Source organism: Sceloporus undulatus, chromosome 1 (genome assembly GCF_019175285.1).
Source record: "Sceloporus undulatus isolate JIND9_A2432 ecotype Alabama chromosome 1, SceUnd_v1.1, whole genome shotgun sequence".
Taxonomy (NCBI): domain Eukaryota; kingdom Metazoa; phylum Chordata; class Lepidosauria; order Squamata; family Phrynosomatidae; genus Sceloporus; species Sceloporus undulatus.
Genome location: NC_056522.1, coordinates 266,904,914 through 266,924,359, shown reverse-complemented (window position 1 = coordinate 266,924,359; position 19,446 = coordinate 266,904,914). Strand labels below are relative to the sequence as shown.

Here is a 19,446-nt window from a genome sequence, read left to right as displayed (position 1 = left end):
TCTAAGCTTCTCATGAATTTACCTTCTTAATTCAAAGACTCAAACCACACTGTGGTCTCATGCTGACACTTTATTCTTTTCTTCTACTGTGTATTGTCTTGCCATTGTCTTATTTTAATTGTAATTCTTTTATTTTATTACAAGCTGTTCTAATAGTACATTCCTTATTATGAATCATTAATAAACTGTTTAATCTTTATATGTTATCTGTTAATTGTGACATGTCCAGCCTATTTCTATGAACTTTAAATTACAAAAATTGTTAAATTATTTTGGAAATGTTGCTTCTTTAGATAATTTTTCTGATATTGCTATATTCTGGTTTTATCTTGGAAAGTGACAGAAAATAATGATTATGATGATAATAAATCACCAATAAATAAATATAACAGTAGGGTATGCTTGAACTTGACTAGACTAGCAGGTGCTAGAATCTGGAAGAGCGTAGGAATGTTTCTCCTAGCAAAAATGCTTGGGGGCAATTTCAAAATAAACTGGAGAGAGATCCAGGACTAGCTCATATGTCTATTAGGTTATTGTGCTTGGTGTGGTTAATTCACACTAAAGCATTGAATTACATTCCTTGCTTTGATATTAGTACATCTAATAACAGCCTTTAATCTGTCTGTGTCCTTTCCTGTGTTTATAAATGACGTGTATTCCATTCTATATTTCTCTGCATGTTACGTCTCACCACTCCATCACTGCCTTTCTTCACTGCAAGGCCAACTGGTGTTTGTTAATCTGTGCAAAATACAGAGAGGGTAATTGTATCTGAAAATAAGACAGAAAACTGCAATGCTACATTCTCTTCACAATTCCTATACCCATCTCAAGGTCCAAGTAATGAACCTTTAAACAAATAAACAGACATAAGGTAAACAGGCTGCTTCTAGCATGACAGGTATCATCTGCTTACATGGTTAAACTGTTCCAGCACACCGTGTTGCTCCTTCCACTGACTACTCTGCTACTTTGCCAAATCAACCACACTTGAACTGTAAGAAGTAGGAGGGAACCTGGCTTTGGGATGTTTATCAGGCCTGGGTTAGGAAGCTATTAATGTCCTGATTAGAAAGGAAGGTTTGTTTGTTTGTTTACCTTTCCTGGGATAGCACCTGAGGCAGCGGTTCTCATGTGGGCTGCGATCTCTTTAGGGGTTTCACAGGGGTCACCTAAGACCATTGGAAAATACATACAGTCCACCCTCTGTATACGCGGACTTGCCATCCATGGATTTAAGCATATGCGGATGGCAAGCCCACAGGGGGGGTGGCATTGGCAGAGGAGGAGGAAGTGGCAGGGATGAGGAGGAGGAGGAAGAAGGCAAAGAAGGGAGAGAAGAGAAGAGGAGGAGGAGGAGGAGGAAGAAAAGGAGGACGAGTAGCGGCAGGACAACAGAGGGAGTTAAGAGGAGGAGGAGAAAGTGGAGGATGTGGGGAAGTGGAGGAGGAGGAAGGAAAAGGAGGATGAGTGGCGGCAGCATGATGGACAGGTAGGAGGAGGAGGAGGAGGAGGAGAAAGCAGTGGAGGATGTGAGGAAGAGGTGGAGCAGGAAGGCAAAGAAGGCGAGGGAAGAGGAGGAAGGCAGAGAAGGTGAAGGGAAGTGAAGCAGAAGGAGAAGAAAGAGTTGTGGCAGCAGCAACAGGGGAAGGAGGAGGAAAAGAGGAGGAGGAGGCATGGAAGAAGAGGTACCCCCTGCTGCAGTAAAAACAGTGAGGCTGGTATCGGGGAGGGGGCAAAATGCTATTGTTCTCAATGGTGGTGCAGCCAAGTGGCCGTGCCACCATTGAGTGCCATGGGACTTGAGCATATGCAGATTTTGATATCTAGGGGGTGGGGGTCTGGAATGGATCCCCTGTGAATACCAAGGGCCTGTTGTATTTATACATAACACATAGTAATTTTATGGTTGGGGGTAACCACAACATGAGGCACTGTATTAAAGGGTCGTGGCATTAGGAAAGTTGAGAACACTGATCTAAGGGTACATAATCATCAGAATTTTGCAAGGTGCCAATAAGGGGAAGGGACAGCAAAGTGCCAAAGCAAACAAAATTACCTATGCAAGTAACTGAAAATACTCAGGACATGTATAGATCACCTGGTAGATCTGGGACACTTGCTAGGCATAGAAACCAAACTGAGGCCTAACTGCGATTTAACACAGGGTGACACTAGAGTAAAAGGCCCATTCTGAATTGAACATCGAAGGCCAGCTGGTGACTCCGATGAGAAAGCAATAGGAAGTATCCCCTTCTCCTTTTATTTTATACATTTATTAACCCAGTCATGTCTCTTGGCTGTAAGTAACATTGGGGCGAAACTCACAGCCCTGAAGGGGCAGCTTGAAGCCACCCCTTCTGAAGACAGATTGGGATCGTGCCAACCACATGCCGCAGCCCCAATCTGTCTTGAAGCCTGCCCAAAAAAGAGTGGTAAAAATCTGCTCCCTTTTTGACCGGCAAACAGGGGGCTTTTCCAACCCCGCCATGTTGCTAGCTGCAAGATGCTCCTCTGGCATGCGGCATATAAATGCTACAACACCAGAGCGTCTTGAAGCCACCTGTGTCTGGATGGCCGCCTGGCTTCTGGGCAGCTTCAGGGCATCATCAGAGCATGCAGTGTGTAAACACTGCATTCTGATAATGCCCTGAAGGCATCTTTTACAGGGTGCCTGTTCTGGCCCATTGTGGCCAAGTTATAACCCAAGTGCATTGTTTCTCTTTCTTTGCCACAACAAGGCCCTTTTATCTGTCTTCCATTCCCCCATTACTTTTGGTTTCATTTTCCTCTCTCATTCTGCTGCTCATTCACTGCCTGTCACAGTCCTCACTCTCTCACTTATGTGTTCTTTGAAATGACAACAAACATCAGAGGCAATTCTTCTACTGCTATGGCTGGCTTGTATCTATTTTTTCATGGTCTGTTGCATTTTAAGGAGTAGACTGGAATGTAATGATGAATAACAATGACAATGATGACAACAGTTGTGAAAGAGCCTACGTCAAAAATCAGGACCAAAGTAGTCACCATTTTGTTCCACTTAAGAACACAGATCACAGGCAAATAACTATGATTTTCTCCCTTTTCCTAGTTTGCTTTGTAATATTTTCTCTGTTTAGCTGGCTTGCTCTTATACATACTGCAAATTAATATTTAAAGGAGCATCCTTACAGTGTGTTTACACTAGAACAACAAAAGCATTTTTGAACATCCTAATTCAGATGTCAGAGACCTTTCCAGTGCTAGATTGTAGGCCAAACAATAGAAGATACCCTTTGTATTTCTTCCTTTATTGTGAGTTCTGTAGGAACATCTGGCTGACTACTGCTGAATGCTGGTTTAGATGGACCTTTGGTCTTTTCCAGCAACACAATTTTCATGTTCACAGGTACAAAAAATCTGCTCGGAATCAAGGGGGATGAGCTGAAGGACTTTGTCCAGCTGTCATTTCTGCTTCAGGGAATACAGAGCACATTAAGATGAGACATAAAACCCAAGACTAAATCCTTGTCACATCATTATCAAACATGACAAATGATTATATTAGACAAAACATGATATTAGGGAATTTCACATGACATCATTACCAGCCAATCAGGCAGAAGATCCTATTGCACAGAGAGCTCTAAAGCCAGTTAACAAATCGCTGAGATGGGGAAGCAAGTCAGCAAGGAAAACCTCATGGATAAAAAAGGAGAGGTACATTTATTATACCGTGTGGCTGCAAGCTGGGTGAGGACAGGAAGAGCCTGGGGTAGCACATTGAGAATTCACACAGTAACTTACAGCAAGTAGCCATCTGGAATGATTTATGGTCTAGCACAGCAGTGGGTGCAAATTACAGCTGTGCTGATACAGGCAAAAAAAGAAGAAAAAATACTGGAAACAAGATACCAGCCAATGCATAGCATAAAGCAGATGAACACCCCTCCCTGCAAGCATCTCGGATTGAGAATTACACCCACCAACACCATGAAAGTAATTGCCTGGATCTCATTAAGAACTGCTTTCATTTCTTTGACATTTGCAAACTGCCATTTTATTGAATATCAATATTTCTCCCTTCCAGAAAATCATAAGAAACATTAAAAAATTAAATGTTTCTATTTATCCCTTACATATGTTAGAAAGCTGAACTGTTTGTCTGAAAGGGTGAGAGAGAGAAGGAGACTGATAAAAACAAGTAGAATTGTTTTAGCAAGTAGCAGTAGCAAGTACATGTCTATACCGCTTATCAGTGCACTTAAGCACTCCTTTTACAATGTGTAAGCTAATTGCCCCCAACAAGCTGGGTACTCCTTTTAGCGACCTCAGAAGAATGCCAGACTGAGTCAAACCTGAAGGAGTCCCTGCTGGTATCAAACTCACAACCTTGTGACCATAAGTGAGTGGCTGCAGTTACCAGCATTTAAACACTGCACCACCAGGGCTCCATCTGATAAGTGTTTCTTTCTGATTCAATCATTTCAGTCAAGAGAGAAGCCTTATTCAGGGATCTAGGATAGAGTTAATCGGAATGCACAGGGACCAGGCTAATCTAGCTCTGTCCTTCACTCTTGGTCTTTCCATCTATAAAGGATAGCACCCCTATGCATGCAGCCTCTCTATGCAACATCAGAACCCTGATTTTTCAAGATCCTGGATGATATGGAGAACCACCTGGCATAGCAGAGACCCTCCTTTTTAGGATGTCATCCAGCATACATGAAGGATGACAAGGAAAGGGCTGGAGCCAGCTTGCTCCCTTCTCTTATTAGTCTGCGCAGATTTTTTGTACCTGTGAACACAGCTGTTTTGTCACAAACATCTGAATGAGAGTTCCTGTAACACAAACACATTTGATATAGCATAGCAATACCCCGTAACTGTGCAATTTGAGTACAGGGTAAACATGCTGAATATTGTATGAGAATATCTACTATGTTGTGCTGCTGAATGTAACATGTGAACACTCCCTTTGTCTGTTGCCTCTTCACCAATGGATTAAATAAATCTTACTGGAAATGTATCTATTGAAATAGAGAATATCATCCTTGAGCCCAGAACTGAAGCAGGGGGTGGCAAATGGTTTAAGTCCAAGATGTCACAGGCAGAGGCATAGGATGCTGAATTTCCTTTTGGAAGGTGAGAGCTCCTGTTTTGATCAATTACCCCTCCCCATCTAGTTTGCACTGATTAAGAAAAGCATGTCCCCCAGCCTCACTTGATCTCTGGCCTACATTACATTAAAGATTAACATTTAACGTCAGATAGCTGCTATCTGAAATACCTGCCTGTTTGGAGTACCCCAGTTTGAGGCACTTTCATATCTCTGACCAAACCTACACAATATTAATTGATAATTATGGGAAATTAGACCAAGTAGTGGTCTTTCCCCTGCCAAAATTATGCACTAGTGTATACTGTGGAAGGATCAGTTTATTGGAACAGATAAATGATTTATTACATTTTCTCTGCAGTTATGTCACTGTTTGAAAAATGCTCCTTCCTATAGAAATGTAGGCAAAGAGTGATCTTCTATGGAACAGTATGTGAGCATATTTCAAGCAACCAGCTCTTATTTAGTTCAGAAAACACACCCACACTGCCACCAGTTTGCTGGAATATTCCCATGGTTGCCTGTCTTGTAATCTGGGTTGCTGAATATCCAGTGCTTAGCACACCTTTCTGCTCCATTAATTTCCCTCTTGCTGCAGGGAATTCTCTGAAGGACAGCAGGGAATCCAGTTTGCTGACACCTGTTAAGGATTCCTGCTATGTCAGTTTAATTTCTAATGGACTGTTATGATGGTGGAGGCTGCAGCAACTCTGCCAAGTCAACCGATGTAGATGTGCCAATGAAGCTGGCCTTTAGTCTTGAGCTCTGGTTACTAAGGAAAACATGCTGAATTGACACAGGAATAGACTAAAGTGTATAATTGCATTTTGCATCTCAAATTGCTTTGGCTCTGCACCTTTTGCTACTGTCTCATGAACCATGGCTGATAGCCATAAGCCTACAGATACTGAAGTACATGCAAAAGGAATTTGCTTTTCCTGTGTCTGCAGTGGTGAAATCAGAATGACACCTACAGGCTCTCTGTACATTGACCCCAAATGAATGAGATGTTCAAAATCTGGTGCTTTCCTTGAATCATTCTTGCATTCAAGAGTCTTGACTCTGCAAAAGTGAAACATGAAAAAACTTGCTCACAGTAACAGTAAGTAAGCAAGCAATGCAAAAAAAGAAAATGAAAAGTGGGGTGGAGGAAAGAAAGAAAAACAAGAAGCTTAGATTAGTGTCTATGTAGAGGGATTCCAATATGCACATTGGGTTGGAAACTCTAGTGTCTCATCCTTGAAAACCCTGCTATTAATATCACTCTCTTCTTTATTATGCTTTCACAAGTACACAGATGATTTGTGCCACAAAATCAAATATATGGTAATGTCCTAGTCTTGACTTCCAATACCTGTCCCTGTTCCTCTCCTTGCCACTATCCCACCCTCTCACTATCACTGCTCCACTTCCATCATAACAAATGACAGCAATGGCAGCAGCAATATTCCCTTGTCATCACTGCAAACATATAGAATAAAAAAAAGGTTGGCTGGGCCAACTGGTGGAAGAAGTTGCAGCCATTGCAGCCATGCCCTTAACATTTTAAATTACATTGTTTTCTCAAGAGTAAATAGCAGTAAGCTGAACCATTCAGGGGCTCTCTTTAAAGACATTTGGTCACTGCAAGTAGCAGAGAAGCAAGAGCCCTGCCTTTGCAGCTTCCACAAACAGCCACCTAATTGATTGGTTTCACTGTCATGCACCCTCTCAGAAAGGCATACAAGATATTAAAAGTAATTTATGCAAAATGAAACACCATCCCAGAAACTGAGAACTTCCATAGTGCTGTGCAAGGAAGATGAAAGTCTTGGCCATTTTCTCTGCTAATCATGTTTCAGCTACCTAACTCCCTTGGCTGCCCCCTGTTTTGAGGTCCAAATATGTGTACACATATCCATGACATGTTCAGAGCTCTATGGGTAGAAAAGCAACCCAAGGAAAAAAATTGCTGGATGGGAAAGTGTTAAGTATCCTCCTCTCTCATCTTTCTTCCTCAGAAAATACCAGCCTCCTAAGGCTATTTTTCTTTTCTTTAAAAAGTCAGGGCTTAATTACATGCATTTGCCCGTAACACGTACTTTGCTCACCCCAGAGCGAGAATGTGCAGTATGAATTTTGCTGGCCTAAATACTGTTGTGGGGATTGCAGACTTGTCTACAATGTCTGGGAAGGGAGGTTTAGTGATTGTGGTACCTGCTTTAAGGAGAATGTTTTTCTTCTTCTCTTTTTGGGTATTTGTAAATGAAAAAGTTATTACAGAGACACAGACAGTGAACGAGATATTATTTGCATTTTTATGTAGCGTAATGGACTGAACTCAGAGTGGCTGAGTTATGATTTATTATTCATAACAATTCTCTGTGAAATCTACACTCTGATCTCTCTTGCTAAAGTTCACAACTTTATACATGACAAAACATCCTCTCACCCCAAGGAAATGAAACTCCATAGAATTGCCTCTTGTCTCCTCCCTGTTTAGGTAAGTGTGAAACAAGTTATATGTAACCACTATCCTAGGTGAATCTAATTTTAATAGTGCCCAGTTTTTTTTAAAAAAATTAAATGCAGTAGCTAAGCTATCAACACTTTACTTGCACAACAAACTCAGATTAAGGAGGTAAGAGGGAAAGAAAAATGATTGTAACTATTATGTGCAAATGGATAACAGAAATCAAGGGGTATACAAATTGTTTGCAACAAGGTTTGAGTTTTTTTAATTTATATAACAGAATTTTATTTGACTTTCCATATGGAGGAAATACTATGATGGAAATCTGAAATATTTAAAAAACAGCAATAGAAGTTATTAGGCATCCATTTCCAGCAGGAAACCTAGGAAGAAATTAAAATTAATGGGGAGGAGGAGGAGAGATTGAGGATAATAGCTATTTGCTGCTGAAAGTACATACTTGATATTGAATCTAAGGCAAGTCACATGCAAGTGCTAGGCCTGGACCTACCATTCAATCTCCAGGCTCATATCACTGATACATTTTAGTCCCTTTATGTGAATGTACAGTGACCACAACAACATGGAAGAATAAGGGACAGATACAAAGAAGGAATCCCTCCCTTTGATAAGACTACGAGCCTGACTGTTAAGACTGCTTTAGATGGCAATTATCCACTGCTGTCCCATTTAAGCATCATAAACCATAACAAAGCATTACAAAAATACATTGGGCTGTAAAACAATCATTTTTCATGGAACTGGAAATAGGATTGCTATGACCTAATACTGTACTGTAGAGGTCAAATTCTTTATTTCCCCTTATTCAGCATATCAACCCCTAATTCTTGCTCTCTCCAGTGCATGCAAACCCCCACAAACCCTATGCACCCCAGTTCATCATTTCTACATTGGCTGGGACTTTCTATGCTAGTGGATAGTTTGTATCTCAGTGTGCATCAGTAATCTAGTGAGCCAACAAGAAGGTTGGCATTTTAGGGGCTGCTACACTAATTGCCACAACAGATCAGTCCTCATGCTTCCACAGTGCACTGACCATTTTTTTCCTTTTGTAATGTTTGCATGCCATTACATGAGTGAAGAAAATGGAGGAAATACACACTTTGGAAGTGTTAACCGGCAACGGTTTCTTGGCTCATTCTTACCACAGTATCAAAGCTACCAACTGAACTTAACTGAAATGTTTGGGACCAGAAGTGTTTAGATTTTGGAATATTTGCATATACATAATGAGATGTCTTGGAGATGGGATCCAAGTCTATACATGAAATTAATCTACCGTATTTTCCGGCATATAAGACGACTGGGCATATAAGACAACCCCCCAACTTTTCCAGTTAAAATATAGAATTTGGGATGTACTCACCTTATAAGACTACCCCTCTTCCAACGCATACCAAATAAATTTTTTTAAAAACATCAGATTTGATTTCAATATGATAATTTAAATTCAAATGCTTATGACATGCAGCTCCTTAGCAGGAAACCTTATTGTATACAAAGCCTGCTTGGATTGGTCAGCTCTCCCTGCCTGCCCAGTGCTCCCTGTCTCCAAGACTATCAGAGTGGTAGCTGCTTTCATACAATCGCCACATATGGTGGGGATGCGGCCCCCACCATATGTGGTGACCGCAGATTCTCCAGTCCAGCTCAGAAGTTTCAGCACCTGCCCTATAATATGACACCCGGCATATAAGCCAACCCCCGACTTTTGAGAAGATTTTCCTGGGTTAAAAAGTAGTCTTATACGCCAGAAAATACAGTATGTATGTATGTATGTATATATATATATCTTATATACACAGCCTGAAGGTAATTTTATACACAATATTTTAAATAATTTTGTGCACAGTGTACACTGACCCATCAGTAAAGCAAAGATTTCATTATTACAACCATCCATGTGGACAATATTGGAAGCCGCATGGGATATTTTGGATTTGGGAATTCTGGATAAAAGAGACTCAGCCTGTTTCAACATTTTAAGACACATCACTGAGCAAATGGTCAAGCACTGCAAGAGAACCCTTGGTTTTTGCACGCACATACAATTTTGCTCCTCTCCCCAACTTCTGGGATGAAAATAATTTATTTAGAACAAAATGTACTATTTTTGTTCAATTTTATGTGTATAAACACAAGAAAGTGCCCGGAACCAAATATCTTATTTTTGCACACGCACACACACATGAAATCTCAAAGTGTAAAAAATAATTCCAATATGTGCAAAAACCTCCAAAACCTCACCCAGAGAGGAGAAAACACTTGCAAATACTATTCAGTGTGAGACTGAAATAAGCAAAGATTTACATTTTTGTTCTGCTACATAAAGATCTTCAGATGAAACATAAAGAGCCTCCTCTGGCAGCTCTAACCCAAGTGGCTGCCCTCACTTCTCTAAGAAACTTGCACATAGCACTAAGCTGAATAAATTGAAATTCATTCAACAAAGGTAGACAAGTGCTTGTCTCAATTACCTGCTCAAAATCTACCCTCAATGTGAAGTCTAAAACTGCTGCTGCACTACAAAATTAATGCAGCTTTAACTCTCATAGCTCCATCCTATGGGATCCTGGAATTTGTAGTTTGCTGTGGCACCAGAACTCTCTCGGCTATCTCAACAATTACAAATCCTAGAATTCCATCACCCTGAACCATGGCAGAGAAAATGGTGTCTAAATTAATGTAGTGTAGATGCAGACTAAGTCAGACCAGATATAGATCTTCCCCTCGAAAGCTGGAGCTTCATCTAAGGCCTTCGAGGACTTTTTCTGATGAATCTTATTTCATAATAGGACCACATAATTGAAGCTTTAATGTCTTACTATGTATGGTGATGCCTTGAGCACACAACTGAAAGTTGATTAAATAGTTTGTATTGGTAAAGAAAAGATCTCAAGAGTAAAGAAACAGAACAATGCCTCCATCCTTAAAGAATGCTAGCATAGTGAGCAGAGGCATGATATGAATTGTGAGCTACTGAAATGGACATTTTAGCAGTGTCAGTTGGATCTCATTTCAATGCTGCCAAAGGTAACAACTTTATAGCTTCAGCAGAGCACCAGCACTGTCATAATTTTCTCTTTAGTACTGGAAGTATTGAACACTCTCACCAGGTATTAGAAATGAAAGAGCTGAAAAGGGCAACCAAACACACTTGCCAAATTTCTGACTTCCAGAGCTTTCACTCTGGATTTGAAACAGCAGCCTGAATAATTTCTCTAGGCTTTGATAAAAGATCTCAAGAGGGAAAAAGAAACAGAGCAATGCCTCCATCCTTAAAGAATGCTAGCATAGTGATAAAGTACTAGTTTTAGGGGATCAGCCTTTAGATAGCTCATGAGGGTTACTCAAAAGTTCTTGGTCTCATCCACTTCCTAAAATCTGAGTGTAATTTTGTCAATGTACCTTCAAACAGTGCTAGTTTGTACTGTTAACTTCTAATAGCTCTGAATTTTTTCAAATAATTGATAGAACCATGTTTACAAAAATATAAACATTGAGTAACAAGTGTCCATCATACTCAACTGTGAAAAAGTGGTGTGACAGCTAGGAAATTATGAGAGCAAAGATGCAGCAAAGTCTGGAAGGCCTTCAACAGTGTCAGCTCCTGAAATAGTTCAGCATGTGCTCATGTCTTAATTTGGGCAGATCAGCATATCTCAGCTAAAACAATTGCTGTGACAGTACAGATCTCCTGGGTATGCACTGGGTTTATAATTCATGAGCAGTTGGTTATTTGGAAGCTGTCAGCCAAATGGGTGACAAAATGTTTCAGTGTTGACCAGAAACAAAACTGAGTGGATACCTCTAAATTGATTTTGCAGCATTTTTAGTAATCTAGTATATTAGTAATTTAGATAATTTTTGGAACAACCTACCACTGTTGATAAAACATGGTTACAACACTTATGATCCAGAGACCAAAGAACAGCCCTTCCAGTGGTGGGGCTCGGGTTCTCCATAGTGAAAAAATTCAAGACTCAAAGGTCTGCAGGAAAGGACAGGTTTGGTTGTTGTTGTTTTTTTGTTTTTGTTTTTATAAGGGAGGTATTTTGGTGACTGACAATCTCCAGAACCCCCAAACAGTTAATGCAGAATACTTCTCTAACTTCATGTGCCATAGAAAGGGAGCACTGAAAGAAGCTGTGGAAAAGTGTTCTTTTTTGTAAGAAAATGGACCCCCTCACAAGAGAATCTATGGCGGGATACAGACCACCCAAAAAAGGCAGTCTGCCAGCGCCTCCTTTTCCGCCGGTGGGAAGCCGCAGTGGATAAACCGCACAGCTTCCTGCTGGCAAAAAAACCCGGCAAAAAGCAGGCTCTTTTTCTGGTGCACTTGTGACACCTGAGTGCGCCAATGGCGCACTCATGATGTCACATGTACCGCGACATGCGGACACTAAGCGTCCGTTGCATCAAAATGGCGGCACCCATGTGTACAGGGCGCCGCCATTTTGATGTACAGAATATATACTAGGGTTGTGGGGCATCTGTAAGCGATGCCCTGAGGCAACCCTAGCATGTATTCCTTACGTGCTTAAAGGCCCATCTGTACTGGGCCAATGTTTTGAGGAATTTGGGGTTTGAGTCCATAGACCATCTGCCCTACTCACCAGATCTTGCTCCATCTGTTTCCTATTTCTAAACCTTTAAAAAATTTGACAGGAAGGACATTTTCATATGAGCCAGAGGTGATAGCAAGCAAAACAGTATTTCTGTGACCAGACATCAGCAATTTTTTGAAGGTTAAAAGAAATTTGAGAAACAATGTACCAAGTGTGTTGAACATTGGAATGAATATGTAAAATAGCATGTAAGTTTCATGGCTCTACATATTTGGACAAAGAACTTTTCAGCATCTCCTCACAGAAAACCAAACTAAATCCCCTGAAAAAACATAGCAGAAATCATTGTCCATGAAGTAGCAGCTAAGAAGAAGCTTAGCACTGGAAAGAGTACCATGGAAGAAGAGACAACAAAACCCAGTTTAGTTGCCTTATGTTTTCACCAAAGCCAAAAGATGAAATGTCCCATAGATGTCATCTTCAAACTATATCACACTTTGAGAAACAGTATTCATTGTCTGATCTTGGAAGCCAAGCAGTGACAGGCCTGGTTACTACTTGGATGGGAGACCACTAAGGAATGCAAGGTGCTATAGACTGTATTTCAGAAGACGGACCTGGCAAACCCATTTCTTGTGTATTGCTTGCCTATTAAAACCCTATGAAATTCATGGCATCACTATAAGTCAGTTGGTGACTTAAAGGCACATGTGTGCCCATACATCGTATGGCAAAACTGTACCTCAAAATGGTAGCCTGTTATGAATATATTTGAGACTAAATCTTTCCTCTGCATTACACAGCTTCTCACTGCTGCTGCTAGATATGGTTTCCCCTTCTTGATCACATTACAGATGCTGCAGCTCCTAATTCCCACACACTAGAATTTGCCCTGAAAAGTTCCATGAAATAATTCTTCAAAGTCTCATCCAGATTGCAAAAAATTTGACAGAAAATCTCTGTCTAGGTGGCTTTTGACATGGTGGCCACAAAATAGTAAAGCACAAGCATGCTATCTTATTAAAAGTGTCTTATTTATTAATATTTGCCCTGATTTCTTTAAGATTCAGTGTCTTTCTCAATAATGTATGAAAGTGGGTTGAAAAGACTGCACAGAAATTCTCCTTTAGGACTCAGTTGACCCAAATATACAGTTCCCCTAAATGGCGCAGGGAAAATTATTGCCTGTTTCCCCCCTCCCTCTCCTGCTTTCTATACTGCTGCATTGCAGGACTGTAACTTCAGATTGTTATGCAGTATTGTCCTCATACTGCTCCGAAAACCAAATTAAAATGGCCCCAACACTCCCAGCTTCATTCTGACTCTTACTGTTTCCATGTCTCTTTGTACACTTTTCAGATGTAAGTACAGAGGACTTCTGTTCAGAAATTAACTGAAGAAAAAAACAATAAAAAACAGGGTAGTTTGTTATTTTTGTAAAAACAAAACAAAACACTTATTTGGTTCTGTATTCTGAGTCTCCCTGCAGAACCAGTGTAACTATTAAGAAAAATAAGGTCCTCTTGAGTCCCACAGCAGCAGAAACTTTGTTCATGAAATTCCTGCTGTAGAAATTTCAGTTACCTAGATGCCAACCTCTTGCTACCCTCTCAGTCATAATAATTAATGGCCCAATTGCATATAATATGCCTGTGTATGGATTCTGATGTCAAGATGATGCCTATGGAAATTACGGGTTCTTCACACAATTAATATATTGAGTCTCAGAACTGAGTTTCGTATCTCAGCCATATTTACATTTCACAATTCATATTCTAGTATGTGCAGGTAACACCAATAACACATATTTTCTAAATACAGGTAGTACCCTTTCTATATCTTTCTTATCAAAAGATTAAAGGAATATCTGTAAGTATTTGCACTGTTTTGCATTTAATGAAGCAAAGGCAGAAATCTGCTTTAAGAAAGCCACAGAATACTGAAAAATAAAAAGCCACAGAGAGGAACTCTGCATATTTATAATGCCATTTCGTACTCCATGCCATTCAGTAGTGCATCTGAAGAAGTGAATTTATATCCATAAAACCTCATGTGAAAATAAAAGCTGGTTAGTCTTAAAGGTGCTGCCACATTTCCTTTTCCTTTCTCCCTCTTCCTTCTTCCTTTTTATGCTGCAAAAGACTAACAGGACTATTTCTTTGAAAACTATTACAATGATAATGGTGCAGGAAGTTTGTGAATATGTGGTGGAGGCTTCTTAGAAATGGAGAGGGATCAATTTCTTTAGTTTCTTCTGTATATATAAAATAGCTTTACAAATGTTCATCAAGAGCGGTCCTGCATGTATGTTCACCTACACCTGCAGAGCATCTTGGCCAAGGCAGAAACCTTTCCAACTGTGCAGCTGATGGAAATGAAAGTTTCAAAACTAATGAAGACATGGAGGGGGGACAAGGGACCTTATAATACAACAAAGGTGAGAGCTGAAATACTACTGAAATTCATAGCTGCATTTTTGTACTTTTTGTATAAATTCTGGCACTTTTTTTCTTGTAAAATCTCACAGAAATAAGACAGGTAGAGAACACAGTAAATATACACTTTATTATAATACCTTTGTACAAGCTGCACCTGGAAGCTCGTGAAGCAATGGGGCAGTACAGATGGGTGGCTACAAGCCATCCCTGTAAGCCCTGCATCTGTGCTGCAGCATCTGCATCTGTGCTGCAGCATCTGCATCTGTGCTGCAGCATTTGCATGCTGCAGCACAGACGCACTCGCCAAAAGGAGCCGCTCTAGGCGCCTCCTTTTTTGTGGCATCATAAAGGTTGCAACACAGCCCTATGATACCTCTTCCACCCAGAAGCATGTGGGCGCTCGGGCGCCCTTATGTCACTGGGCTGTGTCCCGTGTGGATGGGGCCACAGCCTTGTGACGTAAGCGTGGTGATATTAGGGCTCGGAGCATATGGACACTGAGCACCATCGAGCCCTAATATCGCTGCTAATGGCTCGTCTGTACCAGGCAAATGGTCCACTCCTTATTTGCAGCCTCACTGTCAATAGACCCGTGTATTCTTCCATCAAGGTGTGCTCAACATCCTTGACTAGCCATCTAACCTGTGCACAGCTCTCCAACAAAATACAGTACCACATATCATCATGTGGACTTAGGCCCACAGATAAGCCTATACAGTATTTCAGAGTCAGGGAAACTAACTTCTTGGGTTTTTAAACAACAGAGAAATAAAAAGAATGCCTTAGAATTGTCTCAGAATGACTTCTACCAAAATACCGCTCAGAAATAGAAATGCAGCATAAGAAAAATAAATTGTTAGTAAAGGTCTATGGAGATCTACAGGGATAAAGGAGATTGTATAGATCAGGAGAGGAATTGCAGAAGGTAAATTGCTTTGTAAAGAAGTTAGCCTCTGCCCATAATTATATGTGAATGACTTTATAAAGCTGTGCAAATGTCAAGATCTGGTTAATTGAGAGCAAGACAACAACAACAAAAAAGAGTGTAAAACTTGAGAGTAGACAACATTTGAAAGCAGAGAAACTAGTAATCGGATTTTCCTTGGGTCGCCATTTGGCATTATTGGAATATGTATTAGATAGTTTATAGCAGAGCAAATTTTGTTGAACTGGAAAGTAACTACTGATTACCTTGTTAAAAGTGCTTCTTTAAATAAGTAGTCTGATTGGTTCATGCATATATGAACTCAGTTTTGCACATGAAGAACTTTAATGAAAACCACCACAGAAATTAATCTGTTCCCATGAACATCTGATAGCCAGTCCCTTTCATTTTGTTGTTGTTGTTAATCACCCTCAAGTGATTTCCTACCATCTGTATGCCGATGACACCCAGCTGTATCTTTCTGCCCCTGACCTTTCTCCAAGGCTTGAACAGCAAGTCTCATCTTGCCTTACAGCTGTCTCACAGTGGATGCGCCATCGGCGTTTGAAGCTCAACATGTCCAAGACGGAGCTTCTTGTCTTTCCTCCTAAGCCCAACCTTCAACACTCCTTTTCTGTCTCTGTGGACAACATTTCCATTCAACCAGTCCAGCAAGCCCGCAGTCTTGGCTTTATCTTTGACTCTTCTCTGTCGTGTATCCCTCAGATCCAGACCACAGCCAAGGCTTGTAGATTCCTTTTGTACAATATTGCCAAAATCCGACCATATCTCACTGCCTCTACTGCCAAGATCCTGGTCCATGCCCTAGTGATCTCACGACTGGATTACTGTAATGTCCTCCTGGCTGGGCTTCCTTTTTCTCACCTCCGTCCTTTAATCTCTGTCCAGCATTCAGCTGCACGCATTATCACTTCCACCCACCGCTCTGACCACATCTCTCCTGTGTTGGCATCCCTTCACTGGCTCCCTCTCCCTTTCCGCATTCAGTATAAGCTCCTGCTGTCGACATTCAAAGCCCTCCATGGACTGGCCCCTCCTTACTTATCAGACCTTCTTTCTCCTCACCTTCCCACCAGGGCCCTCCGTTCTGGTAGTCAAGGGTTCCTGTCCCAGCCCAGGATTTCCTCTGCCCCATCCCGGATTCGCCCCTTTTCACTTGCTGCCCCTCACTCCTGGAACCTTCTTCCTCCACAAGCAAGAGCCATCACTTCTTTAACCAGCTTCAAAACGGAGCTGAAAACCATCCTATTCAGAGAAGCCTTCCCAGGCATCGCATAATTGTCGCTTACTATCTGATGTTCTGTTGTTGGCTGTTTATCGATCCATTTCCTGTATTCCTATGTACTGTATATGTATTATCCTACTTGTGATTATGTATTTTCCCTGGATAATGATTAACCATCCATTATGAAGCCTTGCCCTCCCTCCAGTCCATCTGCCTTGGTCCAGGCCTCGGAGGTTGAGAGGAACTGCTGGACCTCTTACCCTTTCTCGTCACCACTCCCTTCTCCTTCTGTATCATGTCTTTTTTAAATTGTAAGCCTGAGGGCAGGGAACCGTCTAACTAAAAAGATTGCATGTACAGCGCTGTGTAAATTTACAGCGCTTCATAAATAAAGGTTAATAATAATAATAATAATAATAATAATAAGTCAATCTCGACTTAAGGCAACCTCATGGATGAGGCATCTCCAAGACTCCCTGTTCACAATTGCTCTGCTCTTGTACATTCATACTCATGACCTCCTTAAATCCATCCATCAGGCATGTGGCATTCCTCTCTTTCTACTTCCTTCCACCTTTCTTAGCATTATTGTTCTTTCCAATGAATTGTGTCATCTCATGATGCGACCAAAGTATGACACCTCAGTCTAGTCATCTTGGTTTCCAGAGGGATTTCTGTCTTGATCTATTCTAGGACACATTTGTCTTTCTGGCTATCCATGGTATCCTCAGCACTTTTCTCCAGCACTACATCTCAAATGAATTCATTTTTTCCTTTCCACTTTCTTAACTGTCCAGCTCTTGCATCCATACGTGATAATGGGGAATACAATGACTTGTATGATTCTAACCTTTATGCTCAGTTATATATCTTTACATTGTAGGCTCTTTCTAGTTCTTATTAGATTTTAAAGTGTTTTCTGTAATTTTAATCTTGTTTAATTCTTTTTTAAGGAGGGGACATTGTATACATTCTTGTATGATTTTATATTTTGTTCGCTGCTTTGATTGTTTTTACAAAAAGCGGGACAGAGATAAAAGATTATTATTATTATTATTATTATTATTATTATTATTATTATTATTATTATTTTCTTTCATAGCTGCTCTCCCTATTCTTAGGCCCTGTGCAGACTTGATGCATGTCCAACTCTGACCCTAGGGTGGCCTAATGCCGTGCACCACTCCACATGGTGCGCAGCATCACAGCGCTCCACTGGTGCTGCGTCTGCACAATGCAGCATTGAAAGAGCACCATAAAGCAGTGGTGCTGTGGCTATGCCATTTGCAGGGTGCAAAATGGAGCCATTTTTTGCAATTCCTTTTTGTGCCTTGCAAAGGCCAGATTGGGACTGTGGCATGTGGTTGTAAAAGGGGTCTGAACAGCCCCTCCTGCACTCCCCACTCTGATTAATGTTTGATCTCAGGTATGAAAACTCTTTTACTATTTCTATTTCTTCATTGTCTAGTTTGATCTCAGGTATGATAACTCTTTTATTATTTCTATTTCTTCATTGTCTAGGATGAATTTATTGTTTTCTTTCTGTTCAGTAATAAGCCTGCCTTTACATTTTCATCTTTGACCTTCCTTAGTAACTGTTCCAAGTCTGTGATGTTTTCCACTAGTAGTATGGTGTCATCCACATATCTTAGATTGTTGAGACTCGTTCCTCCTATTTGCACTCCTATTTCCTCTGTGTCAAGCCTGCTTTTTGTATATTATGTTCTGCATACAAGTTGAACAGATACCACTTTAACTGCCATTGCTCAGTGCTATGGAACTCTGTAGCTTGTTGTAGCACCAGAGGTTTCTGACAGAGAAGGCCAAATGACTCACAAAACTAGAATTCCCATAATTCCATAGCATTGAGCCAGGACAATTAAAGTGGTGTCAAACTAGATTATTTCTGCAGTGTAGCCTTAGTAGCTGGAGGAGAATGCAGGCTGTTCTGGAACAATCTGGCTGCTCTTCTTTATTATAAACAATAATGTCCCCTTTGTGGAAATCCAACGAGTACACCAGAGATTTGAGAGGGAAATGGCTGCTCTTTTTTTCTGGCTACAGCCAGAAATTTCCCAAGCACCATGCACCTACCCCCAGACACTTAATGCTTAGGGAACCTGCATCACCCATTTGGGGGAGGGGAAGGCACTGTCCTGACTAGCTCCTTGCATGATGATAATAAAAGAACTTATATACATGTAAAGTGTGTATTATGCCACCAACAGAATTTTGGCCAAGGACCTTAATGCAACAAAGCTATGAAGGAGAAACACTCCTTGTATACTTCAGAGACATAGCCATGTTAGTCTGGAATATCAGTATGCAAACAGATCTTGTAGCACCTTTGAGATTCATTGAGTGAAAGAATTTGTGGCATAAACTTTTGTAGACGTGGGGATGAAACAGACTGACCGAAAGAAACCTTCCCTTGATCCCCTGGACAAAAACAATTATCGGCCAGTATCTCTTCTTCCCTTTTTGGGTAAGGTGATCGAGAGGGCGGTTGCAAACCAGCTCCAAGCAGTCTTGGATGACACTGACTATCTCGATCCATTTCAAACTGGCTTCAGGTCGGGATAGGGAGTGGAGACTGCCCTGGTCGCCTTGGTCGATGATCTCCGTCTGTGCACTGACAGGGAAGTGTGGCCCTGTTGGTGCTCTTGGACATCTCAGTGGCCTTCGATACCAT

At 40.9% G+C, this 19,446-nt stretch overlaps 1 protein-coding gene across 14 annotated transcripts in view; it reads right to left on the bottom strand.

The window, feature by feature from the left end:
- Positions 1-19,446, bottom strand: part of BRSK2 (BR serine/threonine kinase 2) — a 520,033-nt gene that overhangs the window by 206,399 nt on the left and 294,188 nt on the right. The window lies entirely within an intron of this gene.